The sequence below is a fragment of the Prionailurus viverrinus genome, chromosome E2, assembly GCF_022837055.1.
Source record: "Prionailurus viverrinus isolate Anna chromosome E2, UM_Priviv_1.0, whole genome shotgun sequence".
Lineage (NCBI taxonomy): Eukaryota > Metazoa > Chordata > Mammalia > Carnivora > Felidae > Prionailurus > Prionailurus viverrinus.
In genome coordinates, this window is record NC_062575.1 from 27,077,801 (window position 1) to 27,103,844 (window position 26,044).

At 40.6% G+C, this 26,044-nt stretch overlaps 1 long non-coding RNA gene across 1 annotated transcript; it reads right to left on the bottom strand.

The window, feature by feature from the left end:
* Positions 1-87: 87 nt before the first annotated feature.
* LOC125152660 (uncharacterized) lies at positions 88-24,611 on the bottom strand. Its single transcript, XR_007147263.1, has 4 exons — positions 24,447-24,611; positions 23,191-23,199; positions 12,115-12,119; positions 88-98 (listed from the first exon to the last, which is right to left on the bottom strand). It is a non-coding gene; the product is annotated as an uncharacterized LOC125152660 (long non-coding RNA).
* Positions 24,612-26,044: the final 1,433 nt, after the last annotated feature.

Sequence of the window (26,044 nt, forward strand, 5' to 3'; positions counted from 1 at the left end):
TGACTGAGTGGCTCAGTCAGTTAAGCATCCAACTCTTGATTTTGGTTCAGGTCATGATCTCAGGGTTCATGAGATCAAGCCCCATGTTGGGCTCTGAGCTGACAGCACAAAGCCTGCTTGGGATTCTCTCTCTCCCTCTCTCTCTCTCTGCCCCACCCTCTCTACCCCCTTCTCCAGCCTCTCTCTCTCTCTCTCTCTCTCTCTCTCTCTCTCAAAATAAACAAATATTTTCAAAAATAAAATAATATCGGTAAAATAAATTGTCATATGATAGATTTCTATAGACTCCATGAAACTAGTGTTATAAAATAGTTTTATAGGCCTAGAAATATGAAAATGAAGTATTAAATGACAAAAAATATATAATGATATGTATAGTTCCCTTAGTTAAAAATAAAATGCAGATCTTAAATATGTATATACAAATACATAATCTAGGTAAGTACTGAGGCCAACATGTTAAAAGTAGGTATCTCTTAGTGGTGAATTGTGAGTGATTTCATTTCCTTATTTTTTGCATGCCTAAATTTTCTAAATTTCTTCTCTAAACATGTTTAACTTGTATAATCAGAACAAATTAAAGTTTTAGAAATATGAAAGCAGTGATTGTCCCTAGGTGTTTAGGATTATGCTTTTCCCTTACTTGTCTATAATAAGCAAGTATTACTTTTATAATTGAAAAATAAATTGTATTTTTAAGAAACGGCCTAAGTATAATGTAAAATGAGAGAAAAAGTTTTATTCTAAAAGAGACTTTATCAGGATTATGATATGCTGTTGATAGATCCTGCATGATGAGCCATTCCAGTGTTACACATACCACTGTAGAAACAATTTCCCCCCAAAATTAGTACAATATAACCTGGTTCAGTGGCAAGGATTTCCAATTACAAACTGATCTCCATTGCCTTTGTAATACACAAAGGTAATTTTCCTCTATGGATATGAAAAACAAACTCAAAGCTATGTTACAATAAATCCACCATCACTAGCATTGCTTCCAGGAATGCCACTCACCATCCTCCCCGGATAAATCGTTCTCTCTGAAATCCAAAAGTTTGGTGGTAATTTGAACATTGTCAATGCATCAAACTATAATGTTGCTAACATCATCAACAGGATATGTTACCTACATGGCAACATGTGAAAGTGTTCATTTAATAAGAAAAATGCTGGTTTTGGATGGCTATAGGAGTACTTTTAGTGTTAAAAGACCAATGAAGGCTTTCAAATAGATACCTTTCTGGAACTTCCAGTCCCTTACCATGGTTTTAGTACAGAGTATTACTGCTTCACTTATTTATGTTTCTTTATATATGAGTCAAAAAAAAATCCAGCATTGTGTCTGTACTAATATGTCTCATTTTTCTCCATAGAATCTCACAAAATTATTTCCCCCCACAATAAATAATTCTTTTTCAGACTCCATGTTTCATGGATTTCATTCATCCCCAGTCGTTTTCATGTTTGTGTTAAAAAATTCTCAGTTAAAGGATACTTCTCCATAGACTGATGTTATGGGTTTGATTCTCCAAAATCAGCTAATACTGCTTGATTTGAGGCTAACAGACTGGCCTTCTAATCATCTATTTTACAAATGGTGATAGTGACAAAGGGACTAAGACAATTCAAAACTAGCCTTTCCCAATTTACTGAAAAACAAATAGCAACACAGCACCTTCATTCACTAAACAAACACTGAGACCTAACATGTGCCTAGCACTCTTAGAAGTTCTAGAAATATAGGGGCACCTGGGTAGCTCAGCTGAGCGTCTGACTCTTGATTTCAGCTCAGATGATGATCTCAGGGTTTGTGGGATGGAGCCCCACACTGGGTTCTGCACTGACATCTCAGAACCTGCTTAGGATTCTCTCTCTGCCCCTCCCCTGCACTTACTAGCTCTCTCTCTAAAACTACATTAATTAATGTTTTAAAAAAAGAAGTTCTAGAAATACACAAGTGACTATAACAATGTCATTACCTTTACGGGGCTCATCTTTTGGAATTGGCTTTAAATATTGTAAAAGATCAGAATCCTTAACTGCTGCCCCAAGGCAAGAATTCTCTAACTGCTCGATTGACTCTTAGTGGATTTTTAAAATACCTCAGGGGTATCCAAAAGAGACAAGATAAGGATTCCCATACCCTTTCCTCTCCATTCTCCAGCATTCAAATATCTAAGAAATTACCTGCTTCAAGCAGGGGGACTTCATTTTAAGTTCAACATATTAGAGTTCTGCAAAAGATTTCACTTGCCAATTAGATTCCATTTGGGGGGGGGGGGGAGGCTATAGATAGGGGAAAAGCAATGACCCCAATGACTAAGATTTCATAATGGCCCTCCAAAGAATCAGATGTCACTCAGGCCACAGAGTGTCACTGTTTTCTGAACTGCAGAGCTTCCTGAGGATATATCCTCGAGGATATAACCCTGTGCCTGCACAGACTCTATGAACTTCTAGAGACAAGAGACTCGCTGACTCCAACACACCGCAGCACTGCCCAGGGACTCAGTGCATTCATAAAAATGACCCACTTTGACCCACACAAAAGGCACCCCTGAATTCTAATTCTATTCACTTCTCTAATGTAGAGAAGTTTTTCACTGTCACCACTATCCATTTTGCTTCCACACTAAACCTCTCTTTCCTTTTTTTTTTTTTATCATTTTATTTTTTTCATCATGAGAAGTGTACTCTTTAATCCCCATCCCCTCCATATTGACCATCTCTTAAGCACTGGTTCAAAACCTATCACCCTCAACTCTTTTTCCAACCACTAACATAATAAATAGATTTGTGCAGATGCAACCTGACAGCACACTTCTCACCCTTCTCCGGGTGTCTCTGATGCTCTGCTCAACACTTATGCAGGAGCAACCTGAGATGCACCTTTTGAGATACTTATTAAGATTTTCAAAAGGTCCTAAAGAACCAGCTGTCCTGTATCCCTGACAAAGTTGGTTACACATCCTTGTATTGACAGTCCATCTTTCCCTGTTCTGCCACCTCAATCTCTCACACCTGCTCCTTGGGATCACATTCTTAAATTAACAACCTGTGCAAATAAGCCTTTGACTCTGGCTTTGAATAGAGGGAGGGGTAGCTTCTCTGTTGTCTTAGAAGGCAGCTTGAAAAGTGACATCAGGGGCGCCTGGGTGGCGCAGTCGGTTAGGCGTCCGACTTCAGCCAGGTCACGATCTCGCGGTCTGGGAGTTCGAGCCCCGCGTCGGGCTCTGGGCTGATGGCTCAGAGCCTGGAGCCTGTTTCCGATTCTGTGTCTCCCTCTCTCTCTGACCCTCCCCCGTTCATGCTCTGTCTCTCTCTGTCCCAAAAATAAATAAAGGTTGGAAAAAAAATTTAAAAAAAAAAAAAGAAAAGTGACGTCAGCAGATGGCCTTCTAGGAGGTCTCAATGCTTGTCCCCCAACAAAAACAATGATTAAATAACTACCTACCAATGAAAATAGCTATGGGAGAACTCAAGTACAATGAAGAGGCTGTAACAACTGGAGAATGGCTGTGAAAAAACACAGGAAACGTTTTACCTGTGTTACCCTATCTCCTAGTCCAGCCCATCTCTTCCCCACCAGGGGGATAAAGAGTGCAAGACCCCCAAAAGGCTTCACCACTAAGGACCCAGGCAGCCCTTACCACAGTCCTGGACACCCGCAGCCTTGGTCACCTAGGAACCAAGCAGTCTTTGCCAACACTGACATCAGTGATAAAGCTACTCTCCCAGAGCCAGAGATAAGGCACTTCCCCCAGCTGCCGCCCTTGCATCCACCCACAGGAGAAGGTCTTTCCCTACTGAAGCCCCTTTAAGTCAAGAAGAAGTGACTGCTCCTTAGGGGCGCCTGGGTGGCTCAATTGGTTGGGTGGTCGACTTCAGCTCAGGTCATGATCTTGCAGCCTGTGAGTTCAAGTCCGGCATGGGGCTCTGTGCTGACAGCTCAGAGCCTGGAGCCTACTTTGGATTCTGTGTCTCCTCTTTCTCTGCCTCTCTCTCTCTCTCTCTCTCTCTCTCTCTCTCTCTCTCTCTCTCTCTCAAAAAAAAAAATAAACATTTAAAAATTTTTTTAAAAAAGAAGTGACTGCTCCTTAAATTCACACAGTATAGAAGTTCTTCACAAATTTAAAAAATACAATGGCAATATGATCCAGCATCCCATTTCTGGGTATTTATCCAAAGGCACTGAAATCAGGATATTGAAAAGATACCTGCATCCCTATGTTCATTATAGCATTATTCACAATAATCGACATATGGAAACAACCTAAATGTCCATCAGTGGATAGATGGATAAAGAAGATGCAGTATATACATACAATGAAATATCATTCAGCTTTTAAAATGAAGGAAATCTGCCATTTGTGACAACATGGATGTTGTCCATGTTGAGGTATTATGCTAAGTGAAATAAGCCAGACTCAGAATGACAATACTGCATAATCTCACTTCTATGTAGCATTTCAAAAAAGTCAAAGTTAGAGAAGTAGAGAGCAGAATGATGGTTATCAGGGGCTGGTGTGAAGGAGAAATGGGGAGATGTTGGTCAAAGTGTACCAACTTTCAGTTATAAGATGAAGAAATTCTTGGAGTCTAATGTACAGCATGGTGACTATAATGAACAATACTGTACTCTTTACTTGAATCTTGATAAAAGGGTGTATCTTCAGTGCTCTCATCATATACAAAAAAAACCAAAGATGGAAACTGTGAAATGATGAATATGTTAATTAGCTTGATTGTGATTATTTCACAATGTACACATATATAAATTACCAAGTTGTCCCCATAAATATATACAATTTTTAATGGTCAATTATACCTCAATAAAGCTGGGGGAAAATAAGAAGGCAATTTGATGTGGAGAACATAGAACCATGCAGGCCCAGGTTCCAACCTTTGTTTACAACTGGTTAGCTGTAGGACTTTGGACAAGGCTCATAATCTAGGCACCTTTTAAGAAGTATGAAGAATAAATAAGGTAATATAGTTGTTAGCTTCCAGATACCAAGACTTCCTTCCCTAACCCACAAACAGCCATTTTCAGCAGCTTAAAGATGCCCTAAAAATAAGAAAGTAAAGGGTCGTCTGGGTGGCTCAGTTGGTTAAGTATGCAACTTCGGTGCAGGTCATGATTTCACAGTTCCTGAGTTTGAGCTCCGCATTGGGCTCTCTGCTATCAGCGCAGAGCCCGCCTGGGATCCTCTGTCCCCCTTTCTCTCTGCTCCTCCCCCACTAGTTCTCTCTTTCTGTCTCTTGCCCCCAAACTAAATAAACTTAAAAAAAAAAAACTAGAAATTCAATAAAAGAACAACTGAAACATACAAAATATTCTCTTATAAATGGCGTTTCCTCTTTTTTCCCATAAGTTTACCTGTTTATTTGGGAGATTTTCCCCCTTTAGAATTAGATATCCTTATCAAACATGCCTTTCAGGTAATGTTAGTTCCGAGTAGTTACTATTTTAAGAACATTTCAGATTCTGCAATGGAGGTCCTTTTAATTTTTCAATGAAATTACCTGAGCTTGGCAGTAACTCTTTCGAAAAAATAGGTAAAGCAAGAAGTAAAAAAAATAGTAATAAAAAACAGTGGTTTGAGAAGATAGCAGGAACAGAGGAATGTGACCAAGCGTCAGCTGGAAAATAGAAGAATTGCTGAGAGTCACTGAGATCCCAGCTGCTATTAGCTTGCAGGTAAATTCTGGTGAATTCAATCAGCAAAGTTATAAGAATGTACCTTCTCTGATCCTACCAAAGCATCCTTCACTGGCTTACTATTCTCAACCCCATCATAAATAGCACTTACCACACTAAAATTTCATTGTTTATTTCCTTGTCTATATCATTCATTAGAAAACTCTACAAAACATAGGGACCTTCTACCCAGGAAAAAAAGTAGGTGTTCACATATCCACTATTTTGCATATACTTTCAAGAAGTTCATTTACCTAGATTAAGGATCTCTGTATTTGACTCTGAACATCTTGACAGAAGTGCTTAAATCATGGCAAACTCTGTCTCCAATGCCCAGTTCCCAGTACACGGAATCTACTCGAAAGTATTTTGGGAAGAATTAACGAAGAAATGTTTTTCAACCTGGGAAAAGAACTGAATAAATCATAAAAGGGCTAAGGTTTGGCAGAGCAGGAATCATGAATAAACAAAGGGATGAGGAGGTGTCAAGATGAAATGGTTTAGGTTGTGTGAAAAGGCAGATAGATAAATGAGAGAAAGGCAAAGAAGATTGACGATCTGAGAAAATTATGAGCATGTTCAGTATACACGAAGAGAGTGAAAAAGAAACTGGGGAATCTTGTAGTCAAAGAAAGCAATCTCTGGGGCACCTGGGTGGCTCAGTCAGTTAAGCATCTGACTTCTGCTCACGTCATAGTCTCATGGTTGCTGAGTATGAGCCCTGCATCAGGCTCACTGCTGTCAGCATGGAGTCCACTTTGGATCCTCTGTCTCCTTCTCTCTCTGCTCCTCTCCCCCGCCTCAAAAAGAAATAAACATTTAAATATACATCTATATTTAAGAAAGCAATCTCTGACACTGGAAATATTTTGAATTGTTGTCGCATGACTGTCAGCAAGAGAAATAAATTCTTTGTGTAGTGGGTAAACTAGTCTTTGTATACAAATAGAAATGTAGGCTGGGAAAATTATTCAAGACTCAATATATAAGGAGTAGGTCAGTAGATCTTATTTATCCTATAAAGTGGAGATTTTAGACCTTTCAGATCTTTGTTGTTTCAAAAAAAAAAAAAAAACAGGAATCAGAATAAGACTTTAGCATCCTATGAAGAAGGTTTATCAAGTTGTCTTCATTGAGGTTCAATCTTAATTATTTTCTACAGCCTAAAAGCCATGACCAGGAAAATAATTATGTGGTGGATTTTGTTCTTGCAAAATAATTCTTTAGCTCTCTAAAATATAGAAATCTAAGAAAATACTGAATATAGCCACCCATCCATCCACCCACCCACTCATCCAATTATTCATTGAACAAGCATTGTTTACCAATATATCCCAAACACTAGTACATAGAAGTTCCTCAATGAATCAAACACTTAAGAACTGAGCATTGTGCTGATGGTAAGTTTACAAAGATAAACAAGGCACCATCCAAAGCATTGAAGAGCTCACATTTTTTTTATTTTTTTTATTTATTTTTTTTACATTTATTTATTTTTCAGAGACAGAGAGAGGCAGAGCATGAGCAGGGGAGGGGGAGAGAGACACACATACACAGAATCCGAAGCAGGCTCCAGCCTCTGAGCCGTTTGTTAGCACAGAGCCCAACGTGGGGCTCGAACCCACCAACTGTGAGACCATGACCCAACCCAAAGTCGGACACTCAACCGACTGAGCCACCCAGGCACCCCGAAGAGCTCACAATTTAGAAGAGAATTAGAAATGTAAATGAATAGCTATAATGCATTTTGAAGATGGATATGTAGCTGGGGGTGTATAACTCTCCCTTTTTAAAAACTACTTTATTAAGATTATGATAAATTCAGATTAATTGGGGGCAGATGTGGAGAGAGATTGTCAAGAATCATTAACATTTATAAACAATATATTAGTCAAGTCAGATCAAGTTTTAAAAGTAATTTTTGTACTTATGTGCATTTGAAAGACTCTTTACCATAAAACTGATAGTCTTAACCATCACGACTTAACTATGGTTTTTTTCCAATGGGGCTAAATAGGTTACACAGACTTCATTTCTGGGCAAGACATGCTGTGATGTGTCTTGAGTCAGCATTGCAAAGGCTAGTCAAGGTTTCATATCAACAGCCCTCCTCACCCAGCATCTGTGGGTGACTGATACTAAGCCTTTTAACAACTTGCAAGGAATCATTTTTAAAAAGAAAAATAGTAAAAGAAAAAAAGAATAAAAATAAAATAAATTTATGACCTTGGCTTTCCAACTTTTATCTGTGCACTTCTTGTTCAAATCATGTCTCCTGGGTCTCTCTCTGCACAAAGGGGAATGTTTCTCTCTTCTGTATGACTAGGATGCCTGCATTTCTCTCTACTCCCAGCCCCAGTAGGATGCCGACTTGTGATCAACAGAAAGAATAGATCATGGAGAAATGGGCTATTTTTCCACATGGCATGTTTCCCCATGACTGCCTTTTTCCTGGTCTGGAAGAAAAGTTTCCATGACAACCAAGTAGCTAACATTCACTCCCCACCAGCTGACTTGCTTGCCTCCCAAATGATCAGCTGGATATTGTGTTAAAATTATTTTACAGAGACTGGCTAATCTGCAGGGATTATTTGTCTGTTTATTTTTGAGAAACTGGCTCCTTGGTGAAACTTCGTAAGTGGACCTAACTTCCTTTTCTGGTGCTTTGAAAGCATCATCTCAACTAAACAAAACAAGCCTAAGCCAACATTAGACAGTCACCTCCTGGGACATAAAAGATGAATGTGAAACTTCCTTCCCCATGAAGGGCACATAAGTGCTTTGAGCAAGAACTAAGCTGTATTTTTTTCTCTGTCCTCATGTGCCTAACACATGGTCTGGCAGGTGGTATACATAAAATAAATGTTGAACATCCCATCACCTGATCTTCTCCAAACAGAGTATTTATGTTTAGGTTGATGGGCTGAGGCAGAATCAACTTCCTAATAATGTAATAATCTTACTTTTTTAAATGTCTGTCTATAAAAAGGATGAAAAAAATCACAGTAGAGTATCAGTATATACAAATTGTTGAGCCTGTGCATATAAGAAAGACTGGAAGGAAATATACCAAAATATTTACAATTGTTATGTTTTGTAGGTTGAAATATGACGGAGTCTTCTGATTTTTCTCAATTTAATTTTTTTTCTTTTTTGCTAAACGAATTTTTCTGTTGAGTACTGTCTTGGTCCTTTCAGGCTGCTATAACAAGATACCACAGACTGGGTGGTTTGTAAATAAGAAACATTCATTTCTCATAGTTCTGGAAGCTGGGAAATCCAGTATCAAGGCACCAGTACGACCACATTTTGTTAAGGGCCCTCTTCCTGGCTCATATCTTATGCCTTCTTGCTGTGTCCTCACATGGTAGGAGGTCTGAGGAATCTCTATGGGTCTCTTCTTTTTGTTTGTCTGTTTGTTTGTTTGTTTATATTAAGAGAGAGAGTGAGCAGGGGAGGGGCAGATAGAGGGAGAGACAGAATCCCAAGCAGGCTCTGAGCTGTCAGTGCAGAGCCTGATGTGGGGCTCAAATTTACCAACCATGAGATCATGACCTAAACCAAGGTCAAGAGTCAGATGCTTAACCGACTGAGCCACCCAGGTACCCCTCTTGGGGGGAGGGGGTCTCTTCTATAAAAACATTAATCCCATTGAAGAGGGCTCCACTCTCAAGACCTAAGCACCTCCCAGGGCCCTACCTCATAATACTAACACATCAGGCATTGGGACATCACCATTTGAATTTTGGAAAGACACAAACGCAGATCATAGCAAGAATCTACAATGTTCAAGGCACTGTACTATCACCCAGGATAAGAAAGATTAATAAATCTCTCTCATATTCAGAGTCATGAAAAGAAGAGGTAAACTAGGCAGAAAACAACTTTCTAGGATTATCTACTCTGACATGCATATCAACTGGTATTATAACTACATCCTATGGTGTGATGAACATCAGATAGGGTTGTGGAGGGAAAAGCATGAACAAATCCTTTCATTCTCTAAAGACAAATCTGATCTTAAGTTAACTTGCTTACTTTCTCCTGAAAAATCTGATAAAGGTGAAATCTCATCTGTATTACAGGCAACATTTTTTATACAATGGATAAAAATGGCCCATTATACATAAATTTCACCTGGCCTGGAGAAGTGTGAATAAAGTATAAATACCTGGTGGGAAGCCATAACTTTATGATTCCTTGAATACACAGATTCATAACTGGGCATATCCTTTGTGGAGGCCTGACAGCTATGCATAAGCCTATTAAGAGAGACCTTGGTCCCTATGGGGTGAGAGGCCTCTATGTCAGGGCAGCTATTCCATCTGTCTAATAGAAGTTGTGTTCCCTCACACCCGAATTCTCCTGGAGCATGGAGAAGACAAAGGGTACAGGTGGCAGGAAGAGTCAAAGAGTGGACTATTATGAGGATTATTCCCTCTGAAAATAAATGCCTGACACCCAGCTGGATGCTGTTTATGCTTCTGGACCAATATCCACCTGATTAAACTGGCACCAGGTGCTACCTGTTCAAGTCTTGTGAGTCTGAAAGTCTAGTTAAGAACATCCCCCTCTAGCACTTGCACAGAGTATGAGGAGGAAAGCCAATTTTAAAAGAGCTGAGATCATTTCCTCCATTATTTTTTCACCAGTAAACACATAAGCATGACTCCACATGAGCTGCCCAAGGGGATGTTTCTATAGCTTTTACAACATTCTTTACTGAAGTCAGTCCTGGAACTAGTGGGTCCAAGTGAGGACAGTAGATGTGCCACTCAAATCCCCTTCAGAAAGGAAAGAGTATTTCCCTAGTTGCTGGTCATGCTACTGGCAGGCAGCCCTCAGCTATCAGCCCCCTTTGGAGACTGGTTGCCTTGGTGGAAGAGAGCCCTTGCACCCAATCATTGAACAACACAGGTGTATAAAAACCCAGGCCCCTGACCCCAACCAGAGATCCCCCTAAAGGATTATCCCAGCTTCAGAGCCCCCTATAGCATAGCTGAAGCTTCCACGAGGCTGTGCCAAGGTCCAATCCCTCCTTCTGCCCAATCTCTATTCTAAGAGGGCTCCCTGAGAAATCTGCACAGCCATTTCCACCTGTGACAACCCCTGATCAGAAATGTTTGTTAGGCACCTTTCATGTTTCAGGTACCAGAATCAGCATCGGTAAATAAGATACAGTCTTTGCATCCAGGAAGCCTCCAATTTAGGGGCAGGGGTATATCTGTTAAAAGCAGTGTAATAAGTGCTGTGATGGGTAAATGTTATGAGGGCCATACGAAGTATTCCTAACTGAATCTTTGGACAGTTAAGAAAGGATCTGTAGAGGAATATATATCTATACTGGCTTCTAGGACTTATGTGGAAGCTAGGTAGTCTAGAAAAAAAGAAAGAAAGAAAAGCAGAACAGTATGAAATATGATGACACTGTAGAAGAGGCAACTTCTTTTCACTTATAGAGTAGAAAGTAGGAGAGAGGTGATATCCCATGCAAAATATTTATTAAAAAATACTCATTTAATGACTATTAAAAATACTCATCAAAATACATTGAACTGTACGCTAAAGGAAAGGAGACGCATGGATGGTTGGTATACATTTGTACTTTATCAGTATCTCTATGCCTACAATATGGAAAGTGGATTGGAGGAGAGGGGGATGGAAGACGGGCCAGTGAAGATTGTGCTGGAGTGTTCTTGGCAGGAGGGGAAGTTAGCCTGAACCAAACTGGGATAGAAGGAGTGAAAAGAAAAATTGAGATATTTTGGAGGTAGAACTGATAAGACTTGGAGATTAACCGAACATGGGATTAACAGAAAACAAGGGATCAAGGGAAACCTCAAATTTGTGATTTAAGCAAATGGGCAGAGAAGGCAAAATGTAACAATCAAGGCAGGATGTTTTAGTGATTTCTTGTGTTTTAGTGACCTGTTTGTGGGACACCCAAATAGATATATAAAGTTAGCAGCTCAATGTGGGGCTAGGAGAAAGAGGAGAGAAAAAGAGAGAGAGAGAGAGGCAGGGAGTGTTTGTGTGTGTATACATGAGTAATAGAGAAAAACACTTAAGAGTACTGGCCCAGCCATAACCAAAATTTGTAACAGTCTTTTGGATCTCCACAGTACAATATTACTCAGCAGTTATGAGAACATATTTAGAGAGAACAAAGCTTTGAAGTCAGGCGTACCTCAGCTTTTATCTCAGCTCCATTACTTACTTGCTACAAAGACTTGGGCAGCTTGTATATCTGGGACTCATTCTCCCCATTTCCCCATTAGAAATGGGGCTGCCAGGGTGCCTGGGTGGCTCAGTCAGCTCAGGTCATGATCTCACAGTTCATGGGTTCAGGTCAGAACTTGCCTGGAATACTCTCTCTCTCCCTCTCTCTCTGCTCCTCCCCCCACTCACACATGTGCTTCTCTCTCTCTTTCTTTCTCTCTCTCTCTCTCTCTCTCTCTCTCCCAAAATAAATAAATAAACTTAAAAAAAAAAAAGAAATGGGGCAGCTAATCACACTTTATAAGGTTGTCATAAAGGTTACATGAGATAATACACATAAAACAATCCGACACATAGCAGGCCTTCTGTGATTCTTTAGTCCCCCAACTCAAATGAATTCTAGTGATCTCTGCAGTGTCCCTCCCCCTTCTCAGTACCTCCCGACTCCAGTTTCTACTTTAAACTCATACTGTTAACATAAAGCATTGTTTCAATTACCTGATAAAGATAAGATCCTGCCCCCACTCTCCCTTTCTGCGGTCTGGCCCTGCAGGTGTTCTAAGCCTCTCCCGCCTTGTCTACATCTAATTTACTTCCCTTCAGTTGAATGTTATCACAAGTCATGAATTATTCTCACTTCGTGTTTACTGCAAACAGATAACCATTATCTCCAACGTGCCTGCTTGGTTTTATCTTAGTCGGTTCACATTCTGCAACTTTTTAATTATTTCATTTTATTTCTCTACATTAGGTTGTTTCTCTTCTGCATTGACACTTGGATTAAGAGAGGAAAACAAATTTGTAATTTAATACGCTTTTTCAAACATATTACTGCTGGAAACAAGCTGAGGCCTGTAAAGTATGTTTTGATTGTAAAGTTCAACGACCGTATCAAGATTCTTTGGCTGGTAAAGGCGAGGTCTTTCAGATTCTCCTTTACAGGGAGCTGAGTTAATTTCAGCAAGGGATCACAGTCAAGTGAACCAAGGCTTGGTTGGTTCCAGAAGACAGGGCTCCTTCATTTGAGGGTTTACGCAGGGCAGCAGAAGTAGATGGGATCAAAGGGTAGGTATCAGACCATATCCAGGAAGGGGAACAATGGCCAAACTAGAGAAAGCAGTTGCCTTATTTAAGGGAAAGGCATAAAATGAGGGGTGGATAAAGGAATCAATACTGTGGAATTAAGTAAACCTAAGAATATTTGGAGAGGGTTCAAGTCTGAAACTTTGAACATGGGGCAGGGACATTTAAGTACCCTTTAAGGGATATGGTCAAATATCTGCAAGTAATACAACTCAAACTGTAATAGAGAAGGACAGGTCCTTTTGTTCGCAGACTCAGGGTGGCTCTTTGATTCCCATTCAAGACAATTCTATTAGAGCCTATAAAGGATCCTGCATTCTATCCTTACCTGCTCCACTTTGCCCTCTCCATCTCAACCCTCCACCTATGTGTCCACTTCCCACCCCTCACAACACACACCTAAAGGATTTAGTTTCTCCTTTCTCTGCTCTTGATCACTCCACCTGACTACACATGCCATCTATCCTCCCCTGGATTGTACCTCCCATGGATCTTTCTGCCGATTAAGTGCTCTGAAAAAAAATATAAAGATAAAACAACAAACTCCTCCTCACCTTCCTTGTTAGCCACACGAATCAGCCCTGAGCAATGGAACTGAGGAGAAAGGGAACCAGAATTTTCTGAGCATCATCGATCTGAGTGCCCAGCACTCAAATACTTTACATTCCCTATCCCACTGAATCCTCGTGATGCTGCAATATTTACATCTGGGGAAACTAAAAGTCCCTTGATTGACAAAGCTGGTGGATAGAAGACCTGGAATTTAGACACTGGCCCTTCTGAGCCCAAACTCCATTTTTGACAAATCCTAATTTATGAATTTCTCTTTGATGGTGCAATATTAATCGTTTCTCCACAGTGAATTGACAGCCCTCCATTACGAGCTATTTCTCCCCTTGTGTCAATGTCTTTCTGGTCCAGCGTAAGCACAAAGTGAACTAGGGAATCATATTAGAGAGCAAATAGCTCCCAAGTCCTTTATTCACAACTCTGAGTCTCTAGTACGCTTCCCTTTGCTCCTATATACACTGAAATATAATGTATTTTGTGATGTTAATACTGGAGTGGCATTTACAGACCCAAAAGCTGACACTCAGCTTTAAAATTCTATCATGAGATAAATATCCCTCTTCTGTGCCAAAAGGAAAAAAAAACCTCAAAATGAAAAAGCAATACATTTAATAATCATCCAAATGAACAGGAATGTGAGGCGCTGTGCTGGCTAGTTTGATGCCAAGTCACCTCTGCCCTGTCTGAAGCTGATCTACCACTTCTGTCCTCAGCTGTTTGTTTATTCAGTCCAAGGGCTTCACTTCCTGTTTGATATGCATCCCATGAGCTGCCTGTGCCAGACATCCTGAAATAAATTACCAAATGGACTCTAGGCAAACTTCTTATTCTTGTTACGAATTTTGAGAAGTATAAAGAACTTCCCATGGACCACAGTGTCATCCTTTCAGTTACACTGAGGCAAGGTCAGTTCTCCTCTTCTGGAGGATGTATCTCCAAGAGCCCAAGAACAAAGAGCTGTAGTAAGACCTCCAGTGTTTACAACCCCTTTTGCAACATGGTTCAGAGAAAAGATCATGGGCTTTGGAGTCAGAAAGATTGAGTTCAAGTCTGAGTTTTGCTACCTACTTACTCTATCTGCAACCTAATGCAATGGCACTAATTTCTTTTTTTGTTTGTTTATGTTTATTTATTTTTGAGAAATAGAGACAGAATATGAGCTGGGGAGGGGCAGAAAGAGAGGGAAACACAGAATCTGACTTAGGCTCCATGCTCTGAGCTGTTAGCACAGAGCCTGACATGGGGTTCTAACTCATGGACCGCAATATCATCAAGTGAGCCAAAATCAGACTCTTAACCGCCATCCAGGTGCCCTGGTACTAATTTCAATGACCCTTGGGATCTTCCCATATAAGGTAGATAAGCAATCACAGTGGAAAGAGTGGTGCAGTAATTCAGTGAGACCATGTCTGAAGGGATCCTGAGCATATATATGGTCTATGTCCAAGAAATGCTGGGCCCCTCCCTGCTTTGAAAAGAGGTATCAATCACCTTCATCTTCCTAGCAACTCAACGGAACAGAAAAAAAAAACATGTGGAATATGTTGATGGAATTGATAATATATGATGAGGTAAAATAATATGCTAACTGCCCTTCAGAAAATGGAGGGAAAATTTTTAGTTTTGCCAGGTCACCTGAATAGTCTCCCCAACCTCAGAATTTTTTTCCCATTAATCTGGTTTCAGAAGCAATTAATGGTAGGATTACTGGGGTAGGACTCAGCTTCACCCCTTCCCTAGCTCCCAAGAGAGTTAGACAGTTATAAAGCTGAGCCATATTCTTTGTTTACCCAGAACACAGCACAGCACCACTGGGGGGACATTGCAAGGATCCTTCAGCACAGGGTGGGGAAGAGGGGAAAGAGCACTGGCAGAAGAGCCAGGAAGCTTATGTTCCACTGCTGCCTCTGCCCTTAACTCACCCAGCATTCCTTCTCTCTTCTTCTGTTTCTCAAATTTGCATCTGAAAAGATGGCATGGGATCAGGTCAGCTGGTGTCATATATGCTCTGCATCATAATCATGTGGTAAACATTTTTTTTAAGTTAACAGACTTTAGGGGCACCTAGGTGGCTCAATCAGTTAAGGATCTGCCTCTTCATTTCTGCTCAGGTCATGATCTCATGGTGTGTGAGTTCGAGACCCATTTGGAGCTGTGTGCTGACAGCACAGAGCCTGCTTCGGATTCTCTGTCTCCCTCTCTCTCTCTCTCTCTGCCCCTCCCTCACTCTCTCTCCTAAATAAATAATTAAGCAAACAAATTTTTTTAAAAATTAATAGGGCACCTGGGTGGCTCAGTGGGTTAAGCATCCGAATTCAACTCAGGTCATGATCTCATGGTTTGCAAGTTCGAGCCTTTCATCAGGCTCTCTGCTGTCAGCAAGGAGCCTGCTTCAGATCCTCTGTCCCGCTCTCTCTCTGTCCCTTTACTGTTTATGCACATTCTCTCTCTCAAAAATAAATAGACGTTTTTTAAAAAAATTAACAGACTTTCCTGTTTAGACTAGTTTTGGGCTCACACAATATTGAGGGAAAAAGAGAGTTTCCCACCTGCCCCTCCAGGCACACATAGGCAGCTTCCTCCCACATTCACATCCAACACTAGTGTAGTACCTTTGTTACCAATGATGAACCAACAATCACACATTTTTGTCAACTAAAGTCCATAGTCTATATCAGAGTTCACTCTTGGTGTTGCACATTCTATGGGTTTGGACACTGTATAATGATATGTATCCACCATTATAATATCATATAAAATAGTTTCACTGCCTACAAATCCTTTGTGCTCTGCCTATTCATCCCTCCCCACCCCCACCCCTGTCAACCACTGATCTTTTTACTGTCTCCATTGTTTTGCCTTCTCTGGAATGTAATGTAATTGGAACCATATAGTATATAGTCTTTTCAGACTGGTTTCTTTCACTTGGTAATATGCATTTAAGTTTCCTCCATGTCTTTTCATGGCTTAATAACTTGTTTCTTTTTAGCCCTGAATCTGCTATATGAATGTACTATCATGGTGAACATTTTTTAAATAGGAAGCCCAAGATTTACTGCATCAGAGTTTTTGCATGTATCTTAACAAGGTCCTCAAGGTGATTCTGATGTACATCTGGGCTAGATGATTGGAAAGATTTCTCCTGGATTGAAAAAGTATATGCATTAATACTCCCTAGATTTGATTATTTTCCTTTGAGGGAAAATATTTATTTCCTCTAAGATGGGCATGGCTATGCTCCACCCCACAGCCTCTACTCAGCCAGTGAGGCCCAGCCCAGGGAGAATATAGGAGAAAGAGTAAGTTTTGCTTTCAGCTCTTGATCAGTTGGAAGGAAGGAAGGAAGGAAGGAAGGAAGGAAGGAAGGAAGGAAGGAAGGAAGGGAGGAAGGAAGGAAAGGTGTAAAGACAGAGTGGTAGAGAACAGTAAAAGTAATAAGATATCTGATACCTTAATTTTTGCCACATGACAGACACTCTACAGAAATGGTCTCTTTAGCTTTATTTCTAAGGTAATATTTACCCATTTATAAGGAAACCAAGATCAGCGACCTCAGGTAACATTTGCAGTTAAGAGGTCAAGATTTCATCTAATGTCTGCCTGTATTCCTGTATTATTATTTTACCCATTTTAATCTAGAGGACAAGGACTACATATGTCCATTTTAAGCTAAGTATCTGACAGACACAAAGTACACAATACTTACAAAATACTCCTAAATGAGTAATTGTTCACAAGGAGTATACTGCCTCCTTTTGAATAGATTGACCATAAAAGAAAATAGAGAAAAATTAGTTAATATTCCTGGTATTTTTATGTGACTCAACTTCTGACATTTCTTGATAGCACAGGCTTCAGACAGAGACCTCTCTTAAAGCCACAGATGATTCAGTAAAGTCTGTTAAACCCCCAATTCATAATCACACTAGGTAATGGTGGTTCATTTTCCTTAGCTCAACTTGACACACCTTTTGATCAAGGAGAGCTAGGCTAATGGTGTCTGCAATTTATCATGCTTCCAGAAGAACCACGGATTCCATTCTACTATGCCTCAAACACATTTCCAGCTTCTTTAGACTAAGCATCAATTCCCTCAACATTAAAAAACAGCCGACAATGAATAAAGAAGAGGGTTTGCTTCTAACTATACAGAGTGTGTTTCTTTATAAATCCTCTCCGAGGGCTCCTAACGACATATAACTCATATTGTAGTCATAGAATGAGCCACATTTGCCCCTGGGCCTTCTCAGTCTAGTAACACATTAGACATTTGGGATGTGCTTTAATTCTCTCATACCACTCACCGCCTTATATTTCCAAAGAGCTAGTAGCTCAGTGCGAATGAGGTCAAGGTCCCAAGCTTGATTTCTCATGGGCACAAATGATTATCCCTCTCTTGTTTAGACATATAAATATCACTGAACCTTGCCAGTTCTGACTGTTTTTTCTTCACAGACAAATTTTTATACAGAAAAGAGGGTCATTTCATCCTCTGGGTCTCAATGTCCTACTCCATAAAAGAAGAATAATAAGTCCTTATTACCTAGCATGAAATATCCAAAGAAGTATCTAAGAATATATTTTTTATGAATGTACTTATTAAACATTATAGAAAGAAAAAAAGGAGGAAGGGGAAGAAGGAGAGGGGGAGAGAGGGTAAAAAGTAAGGAAAAGCTTTGGTAGGACAATACTAATTGAGTATCATAGCGGCTTTTCATTATTCTTCCATACCCAATGTCCATCTTCCACGTGCGTTTTAATAGCAGCCTGCTATTTTTCTCAAAAACTCACATCCTCCCACTTTGTGTTTATGTGCTTTGATACATCTCCTAGATCTAGAGGTGGGCCTAGGTCACAGGTCTCACCCATCCATTGAGTTCCATTTTTTGGCCACGGTGACTATTTCAGGAATGGCACAGACCTACATCAATCCAAAGTCAGTCTCAGAACTTATGCAAGACAGTTGGACAAGGGGCCTTCTCCATTGACTTGGAAAGTGAAAAAGTGAGTCAGCAACATCTTGGAACCATCCTGAGTTGACAGCCTGCCTGAAAATGAAACCCAACAGAACAGCAGAATCTAAGGATGCAGAGAACTCACCTGTGATGATATTGATTGAGCCCCTAGATCTAGCTATACCTAAAGCTAATATTTTCAATTGTCAACCTATAAATTCCCTGCTTATCTGAAGCTGTTTTAGAGTTGGCTTTCAGTCACCAAGCCTGGAAGAGTCCTGAGTGACAGGAGGAGAGAAAGTAGGAAAGAGGTTTGAGTACCTCAGACCAGCTACCACATGCACTTCTTCCAGCCTGCACATGGAAAGAGAAAGAACAAAAGCAGTACACAGAACTCATTTCAATCTTGACTCTACTAACCACTAGTGTTGTAAGCAGTGCTGAGCAAATTATTTAATCTCCCTGAGCTCTATCTTTGCAGTAAAAAGGAGAGATAGTGAATCCCCCATGGGATTATCCAGGGGATTAAAGAAGATGAAATATGTTAAGAGTGTGGCACACTGTATGCACGCCACATACTGTGTCCTACATTCCTGATTACATCTTGGACACCAGAGATGAGAGGAAATTGGACAAGTTCACAGTGATTGTGCCCTTGAGGCTGTCAGCCCGCATGCCGAGTTCCAGGTTCAGTTTTCCATTTGTTTGCGTTCCATCCCAGTGTGACTAACTAGATTACCATCTCCAACCAGCTGGAGTTATTGTTTCATTTTCCATAAAACCCAGAATCCTTTTATCGTCATAAGTATTTTTTTAAAAAACCAGGGTGGTGGGGCGAGGTTCTGCAGCAGAGAAAATATCTCAGGCAGTCAGAAGCACAGTAAGAGGGGGAAAAGTTAATCCTTCATCCAGAGAGCTTTGTAAAGGTAGGCGTCTGTTAATAGAAGGCACAGATTTGGTCTTTTTTTTTACATTTTGTCAGAAAACAACGAAGGAAACCCTGAGCAATTCAGGAAGCATATTTTTTTTAAAAGACAATGAGGACCCTGCACATATTAAAATAGAAACCAGCGGCATCTGGTTGGCTCAGCTGGTAGAGTATGTGACTCTTGATCTCGGGGTCGTAAGGTCAAGCTCCACATTGGGTGTGGATATTACTTAAAAAAATTAAATCTTTTTAAAATTTTTAAAAATAAAAAAATCAAATAAAATAGAAACCAAACTCAAAGATGATAGCTCCTCATTTCTATACTTCTTGTATGTTGCCAAGCTCTCTGTGTACTCAATCTACAACCATCAACATCCCAGGAAGTGGATGTTTCATTTCATCCTTTTACAAATGAGGCTGGAAAGAATCAGAGAAGGCTCAGAAAAGTTTCACATGCCCACTGTGCTTCCCCCTCACCCCCATTAGTGTCTTCTTATCACAAGCCATCACCCTTGTGCTCCTGACCTGAGGAGCTGGGGTCTATTTAGCAACCTGACAATCTAGGTCCCAAAGAGCATCTAGAATGGTCTTCACAAAAACAAATACTAATAAATCAGATTATCCCCCACTTAAAATGACCCAATAGCTCTGGAAAATATGTGGGCAGCTTCTTTTAAAACTAAACACACCAGGCACCTGGGTGGGTCAGTTGGTTAAGTGTCCAACTTCAGCTCAGGTCATGATCTCGCAGTTTGTGGGTTCAAGCCCCTTGTTGGATTCTGTGCTGATACCTCAGAGCCTGGAGCCTGCTTTGGATTCTTTGTCTCCCTCTCTCTCTTCCCTATCCCCACTCATGCTCTGTCTCTGTCTTAAAAATAAACAAAACATTAAAAAAAAAAACCCACGCAACTACCATATGCCCCAGCAATTGTTCTCTTAGGCCTTTGTCCAAAAGAAATGAAAACTTAGGTTCACACATATACCTATATACAAGTATCTGCAGCAGCTTTATTTATTCAGAATAGCCAAAACCAGAAACAACTCGGTGGGTGACAGTTAAAGAAACTGTGGTATATCCTCTACCATGTAGTATTACCCAGCAATGAGAAGAAATAACACATGCATACTGACATACGGATTGTGAAAAAAAGCAAATCCCAGAAGGTTGTATACCTTAAATTTCATACATATAACATTTTTTAAATGACAATATTATAAAAATGGAGAACAGATTAGTGGTTGCCAGGGGTTAGGGCTAGGTATGGAGGTGGCAGAGACTTGGATGTGCCCATGAAAGGGCCATACAAAGTCTCTTTGTAGTGATGGAACTGTTCTGTAGCTTGACCACAGTGATGGATACGTGACTCTACATAGATAATAAAACTGCACAGGCTAAATATGCTCACAAGTGCATGCATGCACACACATGTACAAATAAAACTGAAGAAATCAGAATAAGATCAGTGGATTATATCAATGTCAATATGCTGATGTGATATTGCATTACAACATTGCAAAATCCAAACAAGCAAGGAAACTGAGTATAGATAGGCAAGAGCTGTTGGCATTGTTGCTTACAACTTCATGTAAATTTACAATTATTTCCAAATAAAAGGTTTGATTTTTTTTAATCACCCAATGTCTTCCCATCACATTAAGAATAACACTGCAGATGGGAGGAAGAAGTCAAACTTTCACTCTTCATAGACAAAATGATACTCAATATAGAAAACCTGAAAGATGCCACCAAAAATGTTGCTTGAACTAATACATGAATTCATCAAAGTCACAGTATCTAAAATCAACATACAGAAATCAGTTGCATTCCTATGCACCAATAATGAAGCAACAGAAAGAGAAATCAAGGAATCAATCCCATTTGCAATTGCACCAAAAATCATAAGATACCTAGGAATAAATCTAACCAAAGAGGTAGAAGACCTATACTCTGAAAACCACAGAACACTTATGAAAAAAAGTGAAGAGACACAAAGAAATGGGAGAACATTCTATGCTCATGGACTGGAAGAACAAACGTTGTTAAAATGGCAATACTACCCAAAGCAATCTACACATTCAATGCAATCCCTAATCAAAATAACACCAGTATTTTTCATAGAGCTAGAACAAACAATCCTAAAATTCGTATGGAACCACAAAAAAAAAAAAAAAAACCCAAATAGTCCAAGTAATGTTGAAAAAGAAAAGCAGAGCAGGAGGCATCACAATCCCAGACTTCAAGCTATATTACAAAGCTGTAATCATCAAGACAGTATGATACTGGCACAAAAACAGACACATCAATGGAACAGAACAGAGAACCCAGAAATGAACCCACCAACATATGGCCAACTAATCTCTGACAAAGCAGGAAAGAATATCCAATGGAATAAAGACAGTCTCTTCAGCAAGTGGTGCTGGGAAAACTGGACAGCAACATGTAGAAAAATGAACCTGGACCGCTTTCTTACACCATACACAAAAATAAACTCAAAATGGATGAAACACCTCAATGTAAGACAGGAAGCCATCAAAATCCTCGAGGAGAAAGCAGGCAAAAACCTCTTTGATCTTGGCCACAGCAACTTCTTACTCAATATGTCTCCAGAGGCAAGGAAAACAAGGGCAAAAATGAACTACTGGGACCTCATCAAAATAAAAAGCTTCTGCACAGCAAAGGAAACAATCAGCAAAACTAAATAGCAACTGACAGAATGCGGGAATGACATATCAGACATATCAAACGACATATCAGATAAAGGGTTAGTATCCAAAATCTATAAAGAATTTATCAAACTCAACATCCAAAATACAAATAATCTATTGAAGAAATAGGCAAAAGACATGAATAAACACTTCTCCAAAGAAGACATCCAGATGGCCAACCGACACATGAAAAAATACTCAGCATCACTCATCAGGGAAATACAAATCAAAACCACAATGAGATACCGACTCACACCTGTCAGAATAGCTAAAACTAACACCTCAAGAAATAACAGATGTTGGTGAGGATACACAGAAAGGGGAACTCTCTTACGCTGTTGGTGGGAATGCAAACTGGCATAGATACTTGGGAAATAAGTGTGTAAGTTCCTCAAAAGTTAAAACTAGGGGCACCTGAGTGGCTCAGTTGGTTAAGCATCCAACTTTGGCTCAGGTCACGATCTCATAGTTCGTGGGTTTGAGCCTGGTGTCTGGCTCTGTGCTGACAGCTGAAAGCCTGGAGCCTGCTTCGGGTTCTGTGTCTCCCTCCCTTTCTCTGCCCCTTCCCTGCTAGTGCATACTCGCTCTCTCTCTCTCTCTCTCAAAAATAAACATTTTTTAAAGTTAAAAATAGAACTACCCTACAACTCAGCAATTGTACGACTAGATATTTATCCAAAGGATATAAAAATACTGATTCAAAGGGGTACCTGCACCCCAATGTTTATAGCAGCACTATCAACAATTGCCAGAGTATGGAAAGAGCCCAAATGTCCATTGACTGACAAATGGATAAAGAAGATGTGGTATATAAACAATGGAATATTACTCAGCCATCAGAAAGAATGAAATCTTTCCATTTGCAATAACATGGCTGGAACTAGAGTCTTTATGCTAAGCAAAATAAGTCAGAGAAAGACAAATACCCTATTATTTCACTTATCTGTGGAATTTAAGAAACAAAACACATGAATATAGGGGAAGGGAAAGGAAAATAAAATTTTAAAAAAAAGAGGAAGGCAAACCATAAGAGACTCTTAACTATAGAGAACAAACTGAGTGTTGCTGAAGGGGAGAAGGGTGGGGAGACGGGCTAAAAGGGTAATGGGCATTAAGGAGGACACTTGTGATGAGCACTGGGTGTTGTAAGTAAGTGATCAATCACTTAATTCTACTCCTGCAACCAGTGCTATACTATATGTTAACTAACTTGAATTTAAATTAAAACTTCGAAGAAAAATCAGTTGACCAATCAATCGTCTTTGGGGGAACAAAAAGAGTAACAGTGCAGATGGGTAGTGGGAACAGAGAGCTGACTCCAAAGAGTGATGAACAGTCCCACAACCACCACCAGAGACCTAGTTACCATCACACCCAGGAAAACTGCAGCTGCCCCAATCACCCAGGCCAAATCTCAACAGCCACCCTCAGCTTTGCCCACACCCATCCCCCACCCCCCACCCTCAGTGGCTCCAGCAGTAGAGGACTCAGGTGGGTGGTGAATGCCTTCAGATACAAGAAAGTCTTTGCAAGGGCAGTTTGGAAACTGTAAAGTAAGAAATGGGTGCGGCTCCATCAACAGGGATGACACCCGGGAAGATATATTTGTACAGTGGACTGCCATAAAGAACCCTGGGAAGTCCCTTGGCAGTGTGGGAGACAGAGACTGTGGAGTCTGACATTGTTGAGGAGAAAAGGTGCGGAGGTGGCAAAAAACACAGGCCATGGTGGAGCTCAGGGCAGGGCAGTAAATCTGCTGCAGTCTGGAAGTACAGTAGATACTACCCCCATCCCAAGAGCCTTCCATGCAACCCCAGTAGCATTACCAGAAGGGTGAGTAGGGGAGAAAATCCTACAGGGATCTCCAAGGCTAGGCCCTACTCCACAGCCCCACCAGGGGGGCAACAGATCTCACCTTCCTACCTGTGGAGACCCCAGGGGCACCACCAGTGTTCCAGCCCTCCCCTGCAGGGAGGAGGAACAGAGGGGCTTGATAACCAGGATACAAGAACACGGCAAACTAGTGAAACAGAATATGTATGGAGTTAAAGACCACTATTCCACAGGGCCCCCTCCTCACCCAAAGACAGCCCAGAGAGGATGGCAATGAAGGAAATGAGGACAATCAAGGAGACCCAAGGTCAGCAGCCACCTTGACATGGGTACCCCTATATCCGCAACTACCAACGTAGGCACCAGAAAACCCTAAACCACAAGATGGCAGAGACAAAAATGACTGATCCACCAGCTAACAATCCATCTGCCCCCCAAGATGGCTCACCATCTCTACCATCATCCTGTTTAGTCATCCAACAAGAAAAAAATGACCATGAAATTTCAGCAATAAGAAGTGAGTGAAAGATTGGAGCTGAAGACCTTAAGTGCTTGCTTTTTTCCCATTGATCAGACAACTAGAACTATCTATCTATGCAGCATGGGGTTTTTATTATTTTTAATTGGACTCCTCTTCTGTGTAATGACAAACTTTGTTTGTTTTAAGCCTGGTTTTTCTCCATATAAGGTTTTTTAATTGTTTTGTATCTGGTCAAGTCGAGATTTTTACCAACATCACTTTAATTTGTAACAAAAGTTTACAACTGGATTTCTTCAAGCGAATCCAACTACAAGCACCTATTAACAAAGGTCTTAAATCATTAGATAGATAGATAGATAGATAGATAGATAGATAGATAGGCAGACAGACAGGCACACACCATTGTATTACTTGCCCTGGCCTACAGAGCCCTACTCAACCTGGGCTCTTTAGACCTCTCTGATCTCATCCATTGCCATGCCCTCACCCTGCTCCTGCAAGCATCCCTAGGGCCTTGGCAAGATTTGTTTCTTTTTGTTGAAATATTCTTCCTCTAACCTCTGCAGGATTAGTTCCTTCTTGTCACTCAGTTCCCATCCCAGCCTGGTTCCTTCTCGGGGAGGCTTTTCCTAACTACACACTCAAAGGCATCTAGCCACCCTGTTACATCTGTGAATTAATTATCACTGTGGCATATATTATTTTTAATTTTTCATGTTGTTTATATTTGCTAGAAAGTAAGCTCCTTGGGAGCAGAGATGCTGTTTGTTATTTTCTGCTGTATTTCCATCATCTGGAACAGTATGGCACACAGAGTAGGTACTCAATAACTGTTTATTGAGTGGATATAGACATGCACACATGCGTAAGTTGTGGAGAGAGGTCTTGTTTAGTACCTAGTCATATCTTTCGTGGCATTCAAGGTCCCCACCTGTCTCCAGTGAGTTCAAAGTCCCCAATGAAATATTACTCCCTGGTGTTTTAAAAAATTTTTTAATTTTTTTTTCAACGTTTATTTATTTTTGGGACAGAGAGAGACAGAGCATGAACGGGGGAGGGGCAGAGAGAGAGGGAGACACAGACAGAATCGGAAACAGGCTCCAGGCTCTGAGCCATCAGCCCAGAGCCCAACGCGGGGCTCGAACTCACGGGCCGTGAGATCGTGACTTGGCTGAAGTCGGACGCTTAACCGACTGCGCCACCAGGCGCCCTGTGTTTTAATGAAAGTCTTAATATCAGTAGGACAGCCCAGACCTGAAGGAGACAATAATTCAGAGAAGAGACACACTCCAGAGATGGGCAAAAGAATGGGAAAGAACCCAGGAATATAGGTGGTAATAGAAAGGTGGACAGAATGGAAAATCCAGGTAAATTTATCAAGCACACACTGACCCCCCTAGCTTCCAGGCACTGAGGTATACACTGTAGAGATAAGCGATGAGAAAGTCCTCATCTCAAGCATACAGGTGGTCCCTGAGGCTCTACCTGAGAGGCCCAGCAGGAAGGGACATCATCTGAGTGACCCGACAGGTAAGGCTGGACAACTCGAACAGAAAGGCCAGAGC